The sequence below is a fragment of the Stenella coeruleoalba genome (genome assembly GCF_951394435.1).
Source record: "Stenella coeruleoalba genome assembly, chromosome: 11".
Lineage (NCBI taxonomy): Eukaryota > Metazoa > Chordata > Mammalia > Artiodactyla > Delphinidae > Stenella > Stenella coeruleoalba.
Window position 1 is genome coordinate 88737146 of NC_137157.1, and position 21701 is coordinate 88758846.

The 21701-nt window shown below is 37.1% G+C and overlaps 1 protein-coding gene across 1 annotated transcript in view; it reads left to right on the plus strand.

The window, feature by feature from the left end:
• Positions 1-2209: 2209 nt before the first annotated feature.
• LMO3 (LIM domain only 3) overlaps positions 2210-21701 on the plus strand; it is a 214673-nt gene continuing 195181 nt past the window's right edge. Inside the window, exons 1-2 of the mRNA XM_079936982.1 lie at positions 2210-2646; positions 15377-15510. The gene's annotated coding sequence lies outside the window, so the exon portion shown is untranslated. The remainder of the gene's footprint in view (positions 2647-15376; positions 15511-21701) is intronic.

The following is a 21701-nucleotide window of genomic DNA, read 5'->3' on the forward strand; positions in this document are numbered from 1 at the left end:
GTATCCATTCAGCCAATCTGTGTCTTTTGGTGAGCATTTAGTCCATTTACATTTAAGGTAATTATCGATATGTATGTTCCTATTCCCATTTTCTTAATTGTTTTGGGTTCGTTATTGTAGGTCTTTTCCTTCTCTTGTGTTTCTTGCCTAGAGAAGTTCCTTTAGCAGTTGTTGTAGAGCTGGTTTGGTGGTGCTGAACTCTCTCAGCTTTTGCTTGTCTGTAAAGGTTTTAATTTCTCCATCAAATCTGAATGAGATCCTTGCTGGGTAGAGTAATCTTGGCTGCAGGTTTTTCTCCTTCATCACTTTCAGTATGTCCTGCCACTCCCTTCTGGCTTGCAGAGTTTCTGCTGAAAGATCAGCTGTTAACCTTATGGGGATTCCCTTTTGTGTTATTTGTTGTTTTTCCCTTGCTGCTTTTAATATGTTTTCTTTGTATTTAATTTTTGACAGTTTCATTAATATGTGTCTTGGCATATTTCTCCTTGGATTTATCCTGTATGGGACTCTCTGTGCTTCCTGGACTTGATTAACTATTTCCTTTCCCATATTAGGGAAGTTTTCAACTATAATCTCTTCAAATATTTTCTCAGTCCCTTTCTTTTTCTCTTCTTCTTCTGGAACCCCTATAATTTGAATGTTGGTGCATTTAATATTGTCCCAGAGGTCTCTGAGACTGTCCTCAGTTCTTTTCATTCTTTTTTCTTTATTCTGCTCTGCAGTCGTTATTTCCACTATTTTATCTTCAGGTCACTTATCCGTTCTTCTGACTCAGTTATTCTGCTATTGATCCCATCTAGAGTATTTTTCTTTTCATTTATTGTGTTGTTCATCGTTGTTTGTTTCATCTTTAGTTCTTCTAGGTCCTTGTTAAATGTTTCTTGCATTTTGTCTATTCTATTTCCAATATTTTGGATCATCTTTACTATCATTATTCTGAATTCTTTTTCAGGTAGACTGCCTGTTTCCTCTTCATTTGTTAGGTCTGGTGGGTTTTTATCTTGCTCCTTCATCTGCTGTTTTTCTGTCTTCTCATTTTGCTTATCTTACTGTGTTTGGGGTCTCCTTTTTGCAGGCTGCAGGTTCGTAGTTCCTATTGTTTTCGGTGTCTGTCCCCAGTGGCTAAGGTTGGTTCAGTGGGTTGTGTAGGCTTCCTGGTGGAGGGGACTAGTGCCTGTGTTCTGGCGGATGAGGCTGGATCTTGTCTTTCTGGTGGGCAGGTCCACGTCTGGTGGTGTGTTTTGGGGTGTCTGTGGACTTGTTATGATTTTAGGCAGCCTCTCTGCTAATGGGTGGGGTTGTGTTCCTGTCTTGCTAGTTGTTTGGCATAGGATGTCCAGCACTGTAGCTTGCTGGTCATTGAGTGAAGCTGGGTGCTGGTGTTGAGATGGAGATCTCTGGCAGACTTTCGCCATTTGATATTATGTGGATCTGGGAGGTCTCTTTTGGACCAGTGTCCTGAAGTTGGCTCTCCCACCTCAGAGGCACAGCAGTGACTCCTGGCTGCAGCACCAAGAGCCTTTCATTCACATGGCTTAGAATAAAAGGGAGAAAAAGTAGAAAGAAAGAATTAGTAGAAGTAGAAAGGAAGAAAGGAAGAAAGAAAGAAAGGAGGGAGGGAGGGAGGAAGGAAGGAAAAAAGAAAGAAGATAAAGTAAGATAAAATATAATAAAGTTATTAAAATAAAAAAATAATTATTAAGAGAAAAATAATGGACGGATAGAACCCTGGGACAAATGGTGGAAGCAAAGCTATACAGACAAAATCTCACACAGAAGCATACACATACACATTCACAAAAAGAGGAAAAGGGGAAAAAAATCATAAATCTTGCTCTCAAAGTCCACCTCCTTAATTTGGGATGATTCATTGTGTATTCATGTATTCCACAGATGCAGGGTACATCAAGTTGATTGTGGAGCTTTAATCCGCTGCTTCTGCGGCTGCTGAGAGAGATTTCCCTTTCTCCTCTTTGTTCTCACAGCTCCAAGGGACTCAGCTTTGGATTTGGCCCTGCCTCTGCGTGTAGGTCGCCAGAGGGCGTCTGTTCTTAGCTCAGACAGGACGGGGTTAAAAGAGCCGCTGCTTCGGGGGCTCTGGCTCACTCAGGCCGGGGGGAGGGAGGAGCACGGGGGGCGGGCGGGCCTGCGGCGGCAGAGGCCGGCGTGACGTTGCACCAGCCTGAGGCGCGCCGTGCGTTCTCCCGGGGAAGTTGTCCCTGGATCCCAGGACCCTGGCGGTGGCGGGCTGCACAGGCTCCCCAGAAGGGGGTTGTGGAGAGTGACCTGTGCTCGCACACAGGCTTCTTGGTGGCGGCAGCAGTAGCCTTAGCGTCTCATGCCCGTCTCTGGGGTCCACGCTTTTAGCCGCGGCTCGCGCCTGTCTCTGGAGCTCCTTTAAGCAGCGCTCTTAATCCGCTCTCCTCGCGCACCAGGAAACAAAGAGGGAAGAAAAAGTCTCTTGCCTCTTCGGCAGCTCCAGACTTTTCCCCGGACTCCCTCCCGGCCAGCCGTGGCGCACTAACCCCCTGCAGGCTGTGTTCACGCCGCCAGCCCCAGGCCTCTCCCTGCACTCCGACCGAAGCCCGAGCCTCAGCTCGCAGCCCCGCCCGCCCCGGCGCGGGAGCAGACAAGCCTCTCGGGCTGGTGAGTGCCTGTCGGCCCTGATTCTCTGTGCGGGAATCTCTCCGCTTTGCCCTCCGCACCCCGGTTGCTGCGCTCTCCTCCGCGGCTCCGAAGCTTCCCCCCTCCGCCACCCGCAGTCTCCGCCCGTGAAGGGCTTCTAGTGTGTGGAAATCTTTCCTCCTTCACAGCTCCCTCCTACTGGTGCAGGTACCGTCCCTATCCTTTTGTCTCTGTTTATTCTTTTTTCTTTTGCCCTACCCAGGTACGTGGGGGGTTTCTTGCCTTTTGGGAGGTCTGAGGTCTGCTGCCAGCGTTCAGTAGGTGTTCTGTAGGAGTTGTTCCAAGTGTAGATGTATTTCTGGTGTATCTGTGGGGAGGAAGGTGATCTCCGCGTCTTACTCTTCCGCCATCTTCCCGGAAGCCGACTGCATTAATTTTTATATATGGTACAAAGTATTGATTGAAGTTCATGTTTTTGCATATCAGTATCCAATTGTTTTATCACCATTTGTTTAAAAGGCTGTACTTTCTCTGCTAAATTGCCTTTGCATCTTTGTCAAAATTGCGCTCTTCTTAAGGGTGTGGTGCTATTAATAAATTAACCTATTTTATTTCATCGATCTATTTGTTTTTTGCTACATCACTATAACACTTTCTCTATTATGGTAGCTTTATAAAAAGTCTTGAACTCAGTGTTAGTCTTACAACTTTGATTTTCTTTTTTAAAATTGATTTGACTATTCTAGAGCCTTAGAATTTCCACTTAAACTTTAAAATCAGATTATCAACTCCTATAAAAACACTTAGTAGGATTTTTTTTTAATTGGCGTATAGTTGCTTTACAATGTCGTCGTGTTAGTTTCTGCTGTACAGCAAAGTGAATCAGCTATATGTATACCTATATCCCCTCCTTTTTGGACTTCCTTCCCATTTAGGTCACCACAGAGCATTTAGTAGAGTTCCCTGTGCTAAACAGTAGGTTATCATTAGTTATCTACTTTATACATAGTAGCATATATATGTCAATCCCAATATACCAGTTCATCCCAACCCCCCTTCCCCCCTTGTTGTCTATAGGTTTGTTCTCTATATCTGTGTCTCTATTTCTGCTTTGCAAATAGGTTCATCTGTACCATTTTTCTAGATTCCACGTATATGTGTTAATATACGATGTTTGTTTTTCTCTTTCTGGCTTATTTCTCTCTGTATGACAGTCTCTAGGTCCATCCACGTCTCTGCAGATGGCACAATTTTGTTCCTTCTTATGGATGAGTAGTACCCCATTGTATATATGTACCACATCTTCTTTAACCATTCCTCTGTTGATGGACATTTAGGTTGCTACCATGCCCTGGCTATTTTAAATAGTCCTGCAATGAACATTGGGGTGCATGTATCTTTTGGAATTATGGTTTTCTCCAGGTATATAACAAGGAGTGGGATTGTTGGGTCGTATGGTAGTTCTATTTATAGTTTTTTAAGGAAACGCCATACTATTCTCCATAGCGGCTGTATCAATTTACATTTTCACCAACAGTGTAAGAGGGTTCCCTTTTCTCCACCCCCTCTCCAGCATTTATTGTTTGTAGATTTTTTAAGATCTATTTTAAACTTTCATCTTTTTATTTTTTAAACATCTTTATTGGAGCATAATTGCTTTACAATTGTGTGTTAGTTTCTGCTTTATAACAAAGTGAATCAACTATGCATATACCTATATCCCCATATCTCCTCCCTCTTATGTCTCCCTCCCACCCTCCCTATTCCACCCCTCTAGGTGGTTACAAAGCACCGAGCTGATCTCCCTGTGCTATGTGGCTGTTTCCCACTAGCTATCTATTTTACATTTGGTAGTGTATAAATGTCCATGCCACTATCTCATTTCGTCCCATCTTACCATTCCCCCTTGCCATGTCCTCAAGTCCATTCTTTATGTCTGCGTCTTTATTCCTGTCCTGCCCTTAGGTCCTTCAGAACCACTTTTTTTTAGATTCCATATATACGTGTTAGCATACAGTATTTGTTTTTCTCTTTCTGACTTACTTCACTCTGTATGACAGACTCTAGGTCCATCCACCTCACTACAGATAACTCAGTTTTGTTTCATTTTATGGCTGAGTAATATTCCATTGTATATATGTGCCACATCTTCTTTATCCATTCATCTGCCGTTGGAACTTAGGTGGCTTCCATGTCCTGGCTACTGTAAATTGAGCTGCAGTGAACATAGTGGTACATGACTCTTTTTGAATTATGGTTTTCTCAGGGTATATGCCCAGTAGTGGGATTGCTGGGTCGTATGGTAGTTCTATTTTTAGCTTTTTAAGGAATCTCCATACTGTTCTCCATAGTGGCTGTATCAGTTTACATTCCACCAACAGTGCAAGAAGGTTCCCTTTTCTCCACACCCTCTCCAGCATTTATTGTTTGTAGATTTTTTGATGTTGGCCATTCTAACTGGTCTGAGGTGATACCTCATTGTAATTTTGATTTGCATTTCTCTAATGATTAGTGATGTTGAGCATCCTTTCATGTGTTTGTTGGCAATCTGTATATCTTCTTTGGAGAAATGTCTATTTAGGTCTTCTGCCCGTTTTTGGATTGGGTTGTTTGTTTTTTGATATTGAGCTGCATGAGCTGTTTGTATATTTTGGAGATTAGTCCTTGTCCGTTGCTTCATTTGCAAATATTTTCTCCCATTCTGAGGGTTGTCTTTTCGTCTTGTTTATGGTTTCCTTTGCTGTGCAAAAGCTTTTAAGTTTCATTAGGTCCCATTTGTTTATTTCTCTTTTTTATTTTCATTACTCTAGGAGGTGGATCGAAAAAGATCTTGCTGCAATTTATGTCAAAGAGTGTTCTGCCTATGTGTTTTCCTCTAAGAGTTTTATAGTGTCTGGCCTTACATTAAGGTCTTTAATCCATTTTAAGTTTATTTTTGTGTATGGTGTTAGGGAGTGTTCTAATTTCATTCTTTTACACGTAGCTGTCCAGTTTTCCGAGCACAACTTATTGAAGAGGCTGTCTTTTCTCCATTGTGTATTCTTGCCTCCTTTGTCATAGGTTAGGTGACCATAGATGCATGGGGTTTTGTTTGTTTGTTTTTAACATCTTTATTGGAGTATAATTGCTTTACAATCGTGTGTTAGTTTCTGCTTTTTAACAAAGTGAATCAGCTATACATATACATATATCCCCATATCTCCTCCCTCTTGCGTCTCCCTCCCACCCTCCCTATCCCACCCCTCTAGGTGGTCACAAAGCACCGAGCTGATCTCTCTGTGCTATGCAGCTGCTTCCCACTAGCTATCTATTTTACATTTGGTAGTGTATATATGTCCATGCTACTCGCTCACTTTGTCCCAGCTTACCCTTCCCCCTCCCCAGTGCATGGGTTTATCTCTGGGCTTTCTATCCTGTTCCATTGATCTATATTTCTGTCTTTGTACCAGTACAATACTGTCTTGATTACAGTAGCTTTGTAGTATAGTTTGAAGTCAGGGACCGTGATTCCTCCAGCTCTGTTTTTCTTTCTTAAGGTTGCTTTGGCTATTTGGGGTCTTTTGTGTTTCCAAACAAATTGTGAAATTTTTTGTTCTAGTTCTGTGAAAAGTGCCATTGGTAGTTTGATAAGGATTACATTGAATCTGTAGATTGCTTTGGGTATTATAGTCATTTTCACAATGACTATATTGATTCTTCCAATCCAAGAACATGGTATATCTCTCCATCTGTTTGTATCATTTTTGGTTTCTTTCATTAGTATAGTTTTCTGAGTACAGGTCTTTTGCCTCCTTAGGTATTTTTATTCTTAGGTATTTTATTCTTTTTGTTGCAATGGGCTTGGTAGAATTTTGACTGGGTGTGAATTCAACAGATCAATTTCACCAAAATTCACATCTTAACAATATTAGCTCTCCTGACCTATGAATATGATACATCTTTCCAATTATTTAATTGTTCTTTAATTTCTTTCAGTACTGTTTTATAATTTTCCAGTGTTCAGGTCTTGTACATAATTTTGTCAGGTTTACTCCTAAGTATTTCACTTTTTAGCTACTATACTATAAATGGTAATTTAATTTTTTTTAATTGTGGCTAGTATATAGAAATACTATTGATTATTGTATGTCAGTCTTGTGTCCTGCAACCTTTCTAAACTGTCTTAATAGTTTATTAACATTTTGGTAGATTTTATCAGATTTCTAAATAGAAAATCATGTTGTCTATGAATAAGGAGTGTTACCTCTTCCATTCTAATCTGGATTTCTTACATTTTTGTGAGTTCACTTAAAGTATAGGGTAGAAATTCCCTTTCAAAGTTGAATAAAAGTGGTAAGAGTGAACATCGAGGTCATGCTGCTGATCTTAGGGGAAATGCCTTCAGTCTTTCACCATTAAGCTGCTGTTAGCTGGGAGTTTTCTGTAGATGATGTTTATCAAGTGAGGAAGTTCCTTCTACTCTTAGTTTGCTGAGAGTTTTTATCAGAAATGAATGTTGCAGGTTGTCTAATGCTATTTCTGCATCTATTGAGATGGCAATCTGTTCTTAAATAATGTTGAATTGGGTTTGCTAAATTTTTATTTAGAATATTCACATCCATGATCATGAAGGATGTTTTGTACTTCTGTTTTTTGAAATTTTTTTTTGTATTTTATTAGGATAATGCTGATTTCATAGACTGAGTTCAATGCATTCCTTCCCCTTCAATATTATGGAAAATTGTATGTGAAATTGATATTAATTCTTTCTGAAGTGTTAGGTAGAAGTCAGCAGTGAAGCCATCTGGGCCTGGCATTTTCTTTGTGGTAAAGTTTTAAATATAATTTCCAATTTTTAAAAGATGCATAGTTTTTGTTTTATTTATTTTTTCTAGAGTAAGATTTGACAGTATTGTTCAAAGAATTGTCCATTTTATGTGTTGTCAAATTTGTTGGTATAATGTTGTTCAAAATACTCCCTTATTATCCATTTAATCTGTGTATAATCTCCATTAATATCATCTTTTTCATCCCTGATATTATTAATTATTTTATTCATGGTCAGTCTGGCTATAGGTTATAAAGTTTTTTCTTCTTGAAATATCAGCTCTGGTTTAATTGATTTTTCTTTATTGTTTTTCTCTTTTCTATTTCATTGTCTTCCATCTTGATTTTTATATTTTTCTTTGGTTACATTGGGTTTATTTATACTTTTCTGCTTACTTTGGGTTTTGTTTTGTTTTTTTTTAGTTTCTTAAGTCAGAAGTGATGAGATTTTGAAATGAGACTTTTTTTAATGTAGGCATTTCCAACTGTAAATTTCCCTCTAATACTGCTTTAAAGGAATCTCACAAATTTTGATATGTGGTGTTTTCATTTCATTTAAAATACCTTCTAATTCCCTCTTGCTTTCTTTTCAATGACTATTTAAAATTGAGTTATTTACCACTGTTTAGTAAATTATCTTTTTAAAAGATTTAAACAGTAAGAAGAAAATTGCATATATTTTCTTATGTAGTTACCTTTTTTTTTTTTTCGCGGTACGCGGGCCTCTCACTGTTGTGGCCTCTCCCACTGCGGAGCACAGACTCCGGATGCTCAGGCTCAGCGGCCATGGCTCACGGGCCCAGCCGCTCCGCGGCATGTGGGATCTTCCCGGACCGGGGCACGAACCCACGTACCCTGCATTGGCAGGCGGACTCCCAACCACTGTGCCATCAGGGAAGCCCTGTAGTTACCATTTTTGATGCTCTTCATTTCTTTGTCTAGATCCACATTCCCATCACATTTTATCTCCCTTCGCCTGAGAGACTTTGAGATTTCTTCTTTTGTGGACCTGCTGGTGAATAAATTGTTTCTGCTATTTTTATGTCTACAAAAGTCCTTATTTTGACTTTATTTTTGAGACATATGTTTGTTAGGTATAGAATTCTAGGTTAATGGGGTTTGGGAGTTTTGTACTTTAAAGAGAAATTTTAGTAATTCAAAGATGTTTTTCCACTCTTCTAACTTGTATTGTTTCTGGTGAGAAACTTCTGTCTTTATCTTTGCTGTTCTTTACATAACATGTCCTTTTTCTTCTGTATGTTTTAAGATTTCCTGTTTATTACTAGTTTTGAGAAATTTGATTTTGATGTTTTTTGTGTACTTCTCTTTACCTTTCTTGTTCTTGGAGTCCATTGAGCCTCCTGCATCTGTAGGTTTATAGTTTTAATAAAATTTTAAAAATTATTATGCACTATTTCTTAGAATACTTTCTTTTCTTTTTCCTTTTGGGAACTCACATACATACACAATAGGCTGCTTGAAATTGCCACTCAACTCATTGATATCTATTCATTTTTTAAAACTGGAGTTTCTTTTTTGTTTCAGTATGGGAAATTTCTGTTGCTATGTCTTCTGGCTCACTAATGTTTGTTTGTTGTTGTTTTTTGTTCCTGCAATTTTAAATCTGCTATTAACTCCATCCAGTTTAATTTTCATCTCAAACAGTTTTCATCTCTAGAAGCTTGATTTCCCTATCTCCACTTTTTTAACATGAAGAATACAACTGTAGTAGTGCTTTTAATGTTCTTGTCCTTGTCTACTAATTCTAACATTTATGTCAGTTCTGGATCAGTTACAAATGATTGGTTTTACTCTTTCTTATGTGTCACATTTTCTTGGGTTTTTTTTTTTTTTTTTTTTTTTTGCGTGCCTGGTAATTTTTGGTTGGATACTACACATGATGAATTTTACAATTTTGAATGCTGAATATTTCCTATTCCTGTAAATATTTTTGAGCTTTTTAAAAAAGTATAGTTATTTAGAAATGGCTTGATGTCATTGTGTCTGGCTTTTAAGATTTTTTTGGCAGAGCAGAAGCAATGCTAGTTTGGGTCTAATTAATTGCCACTACAGAAGCAAGACTTTTCTGCATATTCTATTTAATGCCCATGCATTGTTTTGAGGTTCTTAAATCTGCTGATAGAAATAGGTCCTATTCTAAACTCTGAGAGGTTCCTTCCTTGTCCTCCTCCAAGTCAATTTGAAATTTTAAAGTGCATCTATTATGTCCAAAACTATTAAGAGGGAAGTTTTTATGTTCTTGAGTAAAATAAAGAATTCTCAACCTATTACCAGCCTATTCTTAATATTTGTGAAGCCCACGTATTATTTATCTATAATAAAAGTTTTATATAAACCTAATTAACTCCTAAATACACTGCGTTATAATCACCTATCTTGAAAAATTAACCCCCATAAAAATCTGAAAGCCCAGGTTTAAAAGTAGAATCATCAAAGCTCTCAGAATTTATTACAGGGATGTGATGGCTGAGTGAGGAGGACCCACTCTCAGACCTTCGACTCTGCCCAGTTGTTCTCTACCACTCCCCATCTCCCACCCCCTGTCTCTTCCAACCCTGGACTTTGTCTTGTACCACGAGGAGTTTCATGCACATGTGTTTAAGGCCAACCTACATCAAACTGTGCATATCCTCTGCAGGCAGTAACTCTTTAGATGCTCCTCAGGTTTAGAGGTGCCTAAACAAGGAATGAGTCTGCCCTTGAAAGGCTGGGCCCAGGGAATGGGATTTGCAGTCCTTAGAAGCAGAGTTAGGACCATCTGGGCAGGAAGTTCCAGGGTCTTAAGTATTCAGAGCAAGGTATGGAAGGATGGGTACAGAGTACAAATGGGCCCTGGTCCTGAATACTGTTATTCTTTATTTCAAAATGGAACCTTCTTACTTATAAGTCAAAAGATTATTTCCCATGATCAGTGTAAAACGGGTTTATATATTTTCTTTTAGACTTTTTATACCTCTGTATAACTCAGTGAGTACTACTTATATTACTTACAATATAAATATATAATATAATGTAAATATTTATGTATTTTATATACACACATATATACATATAGTATATACTATAATACATACTTCTAGATAACTCAGTAAGTAATATTTACTGGCCTTGTATGACAAATTATTTCAATATGATTTGCAAATTAACTATGTCTATAAACACTGAATCAACATTTTTATCTTATTTCATTGCTCTTTTAATGAATATTTTCTACCAATTAATCAAATAGCTGTACAGCCAATCCAATTCCATGTTCTCCTCTCAGCTCCCAAAGATATCAGAAGGATAAGTGAAAGAGGAGTACACAATTAGAAATTAACGCTGATTAATTGTTTCCCAGGACCAAGGAAAGCTAACAATGATGAAAGATGATAACTAGACATAATATAGCCAGAAACAGGTATGAGGGGAGCTTCTATTTCTATCTTTGTGTACCATTCTGGAATTTAAAAAAAAAATCCAAGCAGGAGATTACCTTGACTCCCAGACACCAGTCTTCAATATTCTTTCTGCTTTAAAATATCTGAAAATTTCCATTCTTCCTCTTCTGTCTCTGGGACCACATATATTTCCTCACTTTTAGGATGCACTTAGGTTGAAACAACAATCATATTGTAGAATGGGTTAATTCCTACAACTTCAGAGTCCCTAGTGGAGATTCAAATATGTCAAGAAACTTTCCCCATCTATTCCCCTGCTGATGGGCACCAAACACTGTGAAAAGTCATTCTTCCAGTCAGGGCTTCAATTCTTCATAGGTATAATGGGAAGTCTTCCTCTCCAGCTTTAAAATGCTAAGAATCTGTGACATAGTGACAGTGGATCAACCATTTTCCAGTACAAGTGTTTACCGTCTCTCATAGACACAAGTTTACCGTCTCTCATAGACACAAGTTTAACGTCAGTCCGACTATCATACTTACATGGCAGTTATGACCACAGTCTTAAATATAAGAAATTACTGTTTTAGAGAGTGATAAATTGGGGGATTTTTTTCTTTTTACCTATAATGGGAACAATTGTAAAGGTTTCAACTTGATGCCACATAGAGGTTTCCCAGCTGCCACTGAATGCAAGAGTGATTGGAAGAAAGGAAGCCCTCTAGTTACTGTCTATAAAGGAAGCATATGGAAACTACAGAGGTTAAAGGGAGGCCAGTTGTATTATTTATTTAGTTGTATTCTGAACCTAACTTTTCACCGAAACAGGTTTTAGAGACTTGTCTCAGTGACTTATATTGCGAATACTCACCTTTTTTTTCTCTGAATGCCAAAGTACCATCTCCCTGTGCCTTTAACAAGTATGCATTAGTCACATTAGATAACCTGTTCAGAGGAGCCGAGAGCACAATCTGTTTTTCTCCTTTTCCTTAATTAGTCAGAAAGCATGCTTCATAAGCATTAGGTTCCCTCTCCTCTGCTCCTCAAAAAGGTTGCCTAATGGTAAAGCGTTTTAATCTTTTCTATTTAAGTAATTTGTGGTTTTAACTTTAGCCTTCTGGCCTCTCTATTTATCGTTGCTGAACTCAACTCTTCTTATTGCAAGGAAGGTTTTCTAATGTTTCATTTTTCCATCTTTCTTAAAAATAACAACATTGCTCTATAAAGCAGCTAGTGTTCTCACTGGTTAGATGGAAAGAATCCCACATCATCTCAAAACAAATTCTTCCCAATAGAAAGTGTATAAATGGACTCTAAACAATGTTACACCTTTTCCCGATGAGTGATTTCCTTTAAATGTATTCTATCTCTTTCATATAGCCACCTGCCATTTTTTGCTTTATTGCAGCCAGAAGATTTAAAGGCATTGCTTTTAAATATCTTGAAAGTTTTCCATTGATAAGAAAAGGTAGTGAAAACACTTTTAAGTGAACAGTAACACACACATCACAAATCAGGCATTTTGATACCATCTAGGTTCACACCATGTGGTATAGGAACTCCAGTGATTGTGGTTTAGCTGGGATTCTAAACTGTGTATAAGGGATGTGGGGAAAATTCAGGGAGGGTTGTCATAGTTATTGACTGGATCATGGGTTGTATTGTATGTGTATGTGTGTGTGTGTTTGTGGTGGGGAATGAAAGTGATTTAAATACAAAATACAAAATATGTAAACATAGCTTAGTTGCAGTATGATACTAAAGAAATAAACCAGGAAAAAATTGCAAATGTTTGTTAATTAAAGAATAGTTCTCCGTTTATAAGGATGACACTTATTAGCTATTCATTTACAGTATATTTTTGAAATAAGTTATTTCACCTTTCCAAGGGAGAGCATTTTATGTTCCCCATTCTATTTCACTTGGTCTAAAAGGCCACAGAAATAGATACCAACAAGATCTGAATGTAGGTACATACCAGCAGCAAAGATTACTGTCTGAAGATCGAACAGGAGAGAACTGGGTTTGAAATCAAAGACTTGCCATTGATCAAGTCTTTATTAGTCTAGGACAAGGGTTTACACACATCTTCTCATTTTTCCTCTGGGTCTGAGTGTAGCATGAGCTAAAATGAAACGATGCCAGATTGTGAGAGCGGAGGATAGGAACAACCATATCTATGCAGAGTTAACTATGCATCTGGTCTCTCCTGCTCTGCTCTTTTCTCCAAAGGGAAGAAAGGTTAGTCTAACAATTCTGACCATCAGTTTGAAGACTTTAAAGTTTCACGTGGCTTTGATAGGCTTGAACAGCATAGATGTACATCATAGAAATATCTTAAAATAGGAAGAGAGTTCGGGAAATAAGAGTGAGTTGAGTGATGCTGATCACATCTCACTTCAACTATAAAGGCAAGTTGTTGCATTTTTTCTTCTTCTGATTGTTTCTGTTCTCTTCATAGTAGTATACATGGGTAAGTAGGGGCTTGGGTGCATGTGGAAAAGAAAAGAAAATCTATTTAAAAATTATGCAATATATGTTAAAGGATAGTGGAACAAAATGTGTATTATACAGGGAGTTAAATGGGTACCGTTTGGAATGATATACCATGGTTCCAAAATAATAAACATATTCTTTCTGATTTTCATAAAAAATGTTTTCTGCTGATTATTCAATTTCTAACCATTATACATTCCTATAATCAAGATTATGTTGACCAAGAAGACAACACAGAGAGGATGGGTCATTTATTAAAGAATGTAATTTGGGAGAAAGTGAAAATTCCTGAAAGAAAACATTTCATATCCATGTCAAGTGATTTGCTCTTACACACAACGGGCCAATGGGAAAAATAATGTCATAAGTAGTCAGAGCACATTAATCTGGAAAGATTGAGATATATTTTATCTATGGAGAAGGGACATTAATCTTTATCTAAAAAATGTTGTGTTGGCAAGTTTATATTTTTCCCTAGAATATTTAGAGGAAAAAAGTATCAACCACATTCTTTAAACACAGCCATAGGCCAGCTCTGCAAATGAGCAACTCCAATGTGAAAACACTTTCAAAGTTCTAAATGAGTTGTCCCTGCGGTAATAAAGAGGGGACATTTTACAGTATGACAGTATGTAAGACAGCATTGTCAGCTGTAGTTTATTTAAAGCATGAGGCCTGTAACAGGAAAATAATGACTTTAATAAAATTTACTATTGACTTTGTCGGCCAAAATCTTTCTGTCATCAGGAATACAGAAAAACAACCTGTCTGAAAACACTTCAGTTAAATCTATTCCTTTAATATTTCAAAGCAACTTGATTTTGTTTAATATACACCCTACTTCAAAAGACACTGTAGTAGGGTGGAAATTAGTATTTTTAATAGAAAGTTAGTATTGCTTACATAAGGAAAAAATCGGTAATGACCTATGACACTGTCAGCTGAAAGCAACATTTGAGGAAACTGCAAAAGCAGTTAATGCAGTTCCTTGAAATGCTGTATAAAGCTGTGTCACAAACGAATGATTTATAAATTACCCAATGTCCTTCTCATCTGAAGGATATCTTTTAATCATGCAGTATAGCTTCTCATTAAGAATGCCAAAGAACTTGCTGGGTATACATGACAATCTACAGCATGTTAACGAGTTTGGGGTCATTTCTGAAAACTCGGGAAAATGGGAAAACATATGGCCTGATTTTACTCTCCAGCCAATTTGATTAAATGCTGTATAGATTGCTTACAGTGTGCAAGAGAGGTCATGTCCGTTATATGAAAAGCGGAAGAAATTCCATTCCTTTAATGTTTTACATAGTTAAATAAACTGTGGTAAAAAGTTTCCCAACAGTGTATGACAGCTCAATTTAGAGGTGAAGGCTTTTAATAAAACCTCATGAAATGAATACTTTGGTTTATGCAGTCTGTTGTGTTTCCCACTGGAGTGCTTAGCATTATGAAGCTGTGGTTACTTACTTTACTAGTGCAGAATAGCATCATGAAAGGAGAGACCAAAGCTTTGTATCAGAAAATATCCAGAGTGTGTAGAAACACTAATGGAGGAACCTTAATTTAGAGCTAAACTGCTTTCCTATTTGCTTTTAACATGCTATTGTAAAGTATATTGGCTTGAATTACAGGATATTATTTAAACAAAGGGAAAAATCCACAGGGGGTTTACACATTAACCCATAGTTTATTTAAAGGGAAATTATGAACCTCAGAATTATATACTAGTAATATTTTTTTAAGCTTTAATAAGAACTTTAAGCCAAAGCTTGCTTTTCTGAATTAAATGTATATGTTGGTATTATTTGGAAGAGGGAGAAGGCAATGGTGGAAAAATAATAAGCAGTTCATTTGTATAAAGATTCTGGCACCGACACTCCATGTGGAAACAGAATTCTACTTCAGTACCATCTAGGATCTCAACAAACAGTCCTTAGGGGACCTAGTATGGTGCCTCAAACCAATCAATGTTCCATATATTGGCACTAGCAGACATAACTCTCTTCAAGAGCAGTATTAATTCTGATCCTCTTTCTTTCTAGCTGTGCTCTCTGGTTTACTCTGAAACTGTCCCTCATGTAAGGAAGGAGTTCAGGAAGCTGGCCCACTGTCCACTGACCATTCCGAACCTTACCTCTTCTAGACTTCCTGAATATTTGACCTGACTGCAACTACTGTAAGATTTTATTTTTTTTTATACTGTATTTTACATATGTGAATGTAAGAGGAGTTTTGAGCATGGTATGCAAATCTATGCAAATTATATGAATGCTTATACAATTGTAAGTCTCCAGACCTCCTGGGAAAACATGGCTACCTTACAAAATGCATCAGTTGATTTTGACCATATAAGTTGCAATTGGTAAGGTATGTCTTGGGATACATGACTTCTGTTCTCTGCTTACTTATTAGCTTCCCAGTTGTACCCCGTGGGAGGTAGTATTCATGATTCGCTTTTTTTCTCTGATATCTTTAATGATTTGGGAGTATAAATTGATAGCCAAACTACTAAGTGAGGAAAACAACGATCTTGTTGTTTTCCTTAGCTATTCTGGAAGTGGCAGGTGGACTGATTCTTAGCTATACCAACTTACCCAGGTGAGATGTAGCTAGGTGTGAAGGGGTGTCTTTGGTCATAAATAGGGTCAACACTACTATTTAAGAAAGCTGTCTGATGGAAATACAAATGTGAATGTGTCATTTTTCAAGGGTTTCAGGTCTTCATTCTCTAGGATACAGAAAGAGTATACCGAAAGCTTTTAAAGATTATCCTCAATTAGACTCCTAAGATTACTCGGTTCCCAGATTTCCACTTATGGTTAAATAACATCTTGATTCTGCTCCTCAGTTAATCTCTAATTTGATCTACTATTCTCTAAGTATAATTTTAGACTGGACCGCTTGAGACAACAACAATAGAATTTCTAAATCGATTACATTAATAAAGACCAAGAAAACCTTTGCTTTGTTCATTCCTTCACCGAATATTTACTGTATTGTATTTCCTGGGCACAGGTTAGAGCAGTGACCAAAACAAAGCCTCGGTCTCTGAGGAGCTTATTTTCTATTGAAGAGAGAGACAGGAAAGAGATAAATAAGTTAATACATGTTTCCACGTGGTAAAAATGTTATGAAAAAAAAAAGTAAAACAGGATTAGGAATATAGGGCCTGGGGGGGTCAGGGGAGGAGAGCAAAGGTTGAGAAAAAGGCTGAGAAAGTCAGGGACTGGCGCTCATATCCTTCACAAGGGTGCAGTGAGAGGGGCTGGAGTGGCAGAGGGGGGCACAAAGCTGCCACCTGATCCAGCAGATGTTTTACTTGGTCAAAAAGAGAGACTAATAAATCCATCCACAGGATTCTTTCAGTAACCCCATGGCATAGTAGGATCTCAAACGTGCCACGAGACCCATCTATGTAAAAACAGATTTGTTTCAAAATTAACATTCAGGCCAAACCAGTTAATTTGTTCTCAGTGTAACCACTAATCATATAAAATGGTGGGGTTATGAGGGGTTATGGGAACATCAAAAGAATGGGGTTTGTAAATACATATAGTTGTAGAGATGAATGGCCCTGGCACAATGCTCAAATGTTATTGTAATAGATTTTGTTAAAAAGAATACACTGCTAATCATATTACCAATCCATAAGATTTAAATATCTAACAACTTGAAGCTCAACGGCTTTGTGGTGAATTAAGGGCGGAAGAGGGGACTGGGAAAAAGAAGACTTCATTTTAAGTCGCAGCTCTGCCTGGCGAAATATATTTCATTTTTTCATTCCCACCCTCCAAATAACTCTATATTGTGAAAGAAGTTGTTAGGTACTCTCGGTTAAATGGAAAACTAGCATAGATTAACACTTCATATGTGTGCCGCATATTTATTCTGGGAATACTTATAATTTTAGTTGATAAGTTTGGTTTAGGTACTTGAGAGTTTTAAAGCAGAGGGGGAAAAAATGTGTTCAGTCTAACTCAAAAAATGTTTAAAAAAACTAGCTAGGCTCTGGGGCAGCTAAGGTCCTTGCCTGTTCTCAAAAAGCATGTGACCCATGACTGTTAGTACAATCACTACTTGGTGTAGGGACTAAAGCAGAGTTTGGCTGTGACACCCCTCAACCAATATTGGCAACAGTAAAATCATGACACTGAAAGAAAAGGAAAAGACTTTGCTATATAAAATGTGTAACAATTAGAAAAAAATTATTTCTATTTTTTTTAATTTGTTTTATTTATTTTTGGCTGCATTGGGTCTTTGTTGCTGCGTGTGGGCTTTCTCTAGTTGCAGTTAATGGGTACTACTCTTCGTTGCAGAGCTCAGGCTTCTCACTGTGGTGGCTTCTCTTCTTGTGGAGCTTAGGTGTGTGGGCTTCAGTAATTGTGACACACGGGCTTCAGTAGCTGTGGCTCGTGGGTTCCAGAGCGCAGGCTCAGTAGTTGTAGCACACGAGCTCTGCGGCATGTGGGATCTTCCTGGAGCAGGGCTCAAACCCATGCCCCCTGCATTGGCAGGCAGATTCTTAATCACTGCACCACTAGGGAAGTCCCAGAAAACAATTATTTCTATCTGACACATTTTCTTATCACTTTTATTATAATGCAAATTTTACCCCTTTTTTTGAATTGCCTACTTTGACAGTGCCCACAGTTTTTAATGCAGTTTAATATCCTCGGGTATTTGTTTCATAAATAAACAAAAAATCAAGAAATATAATGAAAATCTAAAACTGCCTTTATAACAATAACAATTAGCTAATATATATTTAATTGTTAAGTAGGTTTTTAAAAATATACATTGCCTCTATAAAACGTAACAATGTAAGTTACCATTATTATATCTAGATGAAGTGATGAGAGGTTATAAAAGTTAAGTACTAGGTCAACCTTTCATACTAGGTCAGCCTTTCATACTAGGTCACACAACTAGTAAAAATCATCCCTGAGTCTTGAACCAGGTCTCTAAGTTGAAATCATATTGTTTAATCAATTACTGTGACACCTCTGGTCGTTTAAGTGGTAAGTTAGTATTAACTTTTCCAACTTAAAATTTTGTACATTCATTGGTAATAAAGTTGGATTTTCATAAGTGAACAAATGCTTGATTAATCAACATAAAAATGGTAATCTAGAAAAAATTTTAATTAAAAAATGAAAAATTGTAATCATATTTTATTCTAAATGTAAATACTTCTACTAGAAAGTATGCTCTACTAGAAAGTATCACAAAACTTTTTTTAAAACAGATGGGGACTCTAGTTTTCTTGATGGAGGTGGTAGCTCCCCCTAGGGGACATTTTGGAAATTTGCAAGGGTGATTTTGTCACAATGATGTCACAAAGGGGCAGTACTGGCTTTTTATGGGGGAGTGGGCAGGATGCTGCAGGGCTTGCGATGAGTAGGATGGTGTCACACAATAAAGTATATTTCCTCATGTTTTTCTCAGGTTTTGAATATACCATCAGAAATCCATATAAGGGAAAAATTATTTATAATTATCTGAGCCCAGAACCTGTCACCATTTGACATGAGCAGTTTTTACACAGACTAAATTTTCCAGAAATGTAACTGTAGTGAAAATCCATGAAAGATTTTACTTTGTTTAGTTTGGAATATTTCAAGAATTTTTCACTATACTTGAAACTAATGTCATTTATGGCAATGGCAATGACATTCGTGGTAATTGAGTTACCAGTCTTCATTTGTATCATCCTTCCTTTGTAGCTGACACATGTAAACATGAAACAAAGAATAACTGCGGCTCCTTTAAACAGTATTATAAGAATATTATTAAATAGCAGAAATACATGAAATTTGGGTGATACTTTAATAAAGGCTACAAGCATGTTTATAGTTATATTCATATTTATATTCACTTATTTTACAGTGATAAAGAATATTGTGAAGATTGTATATTGGATTTGTTTACTTATTCTTGTGTGGCCAGAGGTTTTCTACTCTTATTCTGATACTGCCCATAGAAGTCTACCACACAACCATAGCTTCTTCTTATATTATTGTTTCATATTCCAATCTATCCTCTATTTCCTGTCACCTATTAGAGACTAGGGTTCCCAAGGTCTGTTCAAGTACTAGAGTCTGACCGCATGTCTTGACGTGAATTCAAGGTAAATTATACGCTTTGTGTGATTCTTTAATATTATTCCGTACTGTTTTTAATATAGAGAATTATTTTAGGAGAAACCATGCTTCTATATTTTGTAGGGATGCTATCTCTGCATAAATTAAGATCATTCTTCACTTTCTATTATTATATATAAATAAACCTTATTTGTTAGTAGTTATCCTTTTTTTAAAAAAATTCTAGTGTCCACAAGAATGTTTTGCTCTTTTATTTTCGCATGCTTCCTGCGTAGAATGGCATTTTAAAATATCTGTTATGAAAGGGAGATATTGGGTTGAATAAAGTAGAACCATTGGGCTAGACTCAAAAGCAAAAGAAAATAGGTAGTTAATATTCCTGCCTCTTTTTATAAGAAAGTCTTGTTGGATTTCTGTTTTTTACCTATTGATGTGGAGAAAAATAGAATGATGTGGAGAAAAAAGAATATACACAATTAGTGCTAAATTTTTGTACTGGTCACAGTTGATGGTCTATACAGAAGATACTGCATTACTCCATTTATGATGTGTTCTGTTTTGTATTATTTGAGCAGTCAAATAGTAATTATAAAGTTCTACATGATACATGTTAACAAATGCATCATCAGTAGCATTTATAGGGTTTCAGCTTTGGCTTCCACATTTGACTATGATAGATGTGCATATGGAAACAGTAATCCTCTCTAAAAATCAGATACTTGAATATGCCATATTAATTTATAAATTTAGACTAGCTCGATTAAAACAGATGTAACTTTAAAAATGGAAGCATGTGAATATAGCAAGCAATTTTGCAACTGATAGCTGAGAATGCCCTAATCTATTTAAATATATTTTTTCTTTTATCAATCTATGGGATTCTGGAACCTAGTTATCACTTCAAACCGATCAAATTTGGATGGCACTATTTGAGTAGTCTCAAATCTTTGACCCTGCCTTGCATGCAGCTGCAGGATAAAGTTAGCTTTACTTTCCTTAAATGAACAGGAGCAGACTTTTTTCAATCCTGCTCATTACTCCTAGAATCATTTTGGGCCAATTCATAGCCACTGCTTTGCTATATATCACTCTAAATCATGGGTGTAAAAAATAGTTTGGAGGGAAAACATTTAAATGGCAGCAAAATGTCAGTTTCAAGGGATGTTAAAAGGAAATTTAATCAACTTTCAACACATTGAACACCACCTTGGCATTAGACGTCATAAATTTCCTTCTTACCTCCCAACTTCTGAGGCTTATTATTAAATACTTTCACAGCAGCAAGATCACAAAAACATTAGACTGCTTGCTTACAGGTATATCCTACTTAGTGAACTTAAAGGAACACTACCAAGGCTGGTAAAGCTGAAATTAGACCTATCGGCTTTATCCTGAAGCATGGGTGTACACAGTACACTATCTGATTCACTTTGCCTGCCAGCTTTGTTCTCTTGAGCCAGCGGGAGGGATTGACACTTAGGAGAATCTTTCTCTTTTAACCTTTGTGCTGCTCCTGACAAGTAAGCTGGGCGAGTAGAGGCTGGCAGACAGCTAGGACCCTAGGTTTGTTGTTCATGGGTAGCTGCTTAGAAATGGGCATTTTAGCCACGCATTCCCCAAGAAGTTGTTCAAAATTGGGAGAATCACTTAAATTATATCTGGGACTGGCTGCCTAATGTATCAGGCCCAATACAAAATGAAAATCCTCTTTGTTCGAAAATGGTTAAGAATTTCCAGAAGGGGCTAGGAGAATATTAAACCAAGCAAAGGACCTTCTAAACGTTATCTGTTTGTGGCTGTAAACGTTGTGCACCCATGAAGCTGGCTCTGATTATGCCATTTCCCCCTTGACTAATATACACTTATATATTTGCAACAGAACACATACCAATGTGGTTATATTAATTCCTTAACAAATGACTATATGTAAATCATACAAAACTAACTTATTTTACTGAACTCTTCTGTATATACAAACCAGGCCCAGGGCAAGGATAAAAGGTCTAGGAAAATAGGAATTTTAATTTTAAAAGATCAGCCCATAACCAGCACAGTTTTATATTTAATTCACATGAAGTTATATGTTAATCTATCAAGCATCATATTTCAGAAAAATCCTGAATAGTGGAACGTCAGTTCCTTCAGATAAATTATGAAAAATACGAAATTTGGGTATGAACGTTTAAAGAAGTACAATCACTTTACCATTTGTGGGATATTTTAAAATCCTCTCTTAACTAAAGAAATCTGAGAGCTGAGAAGTTTC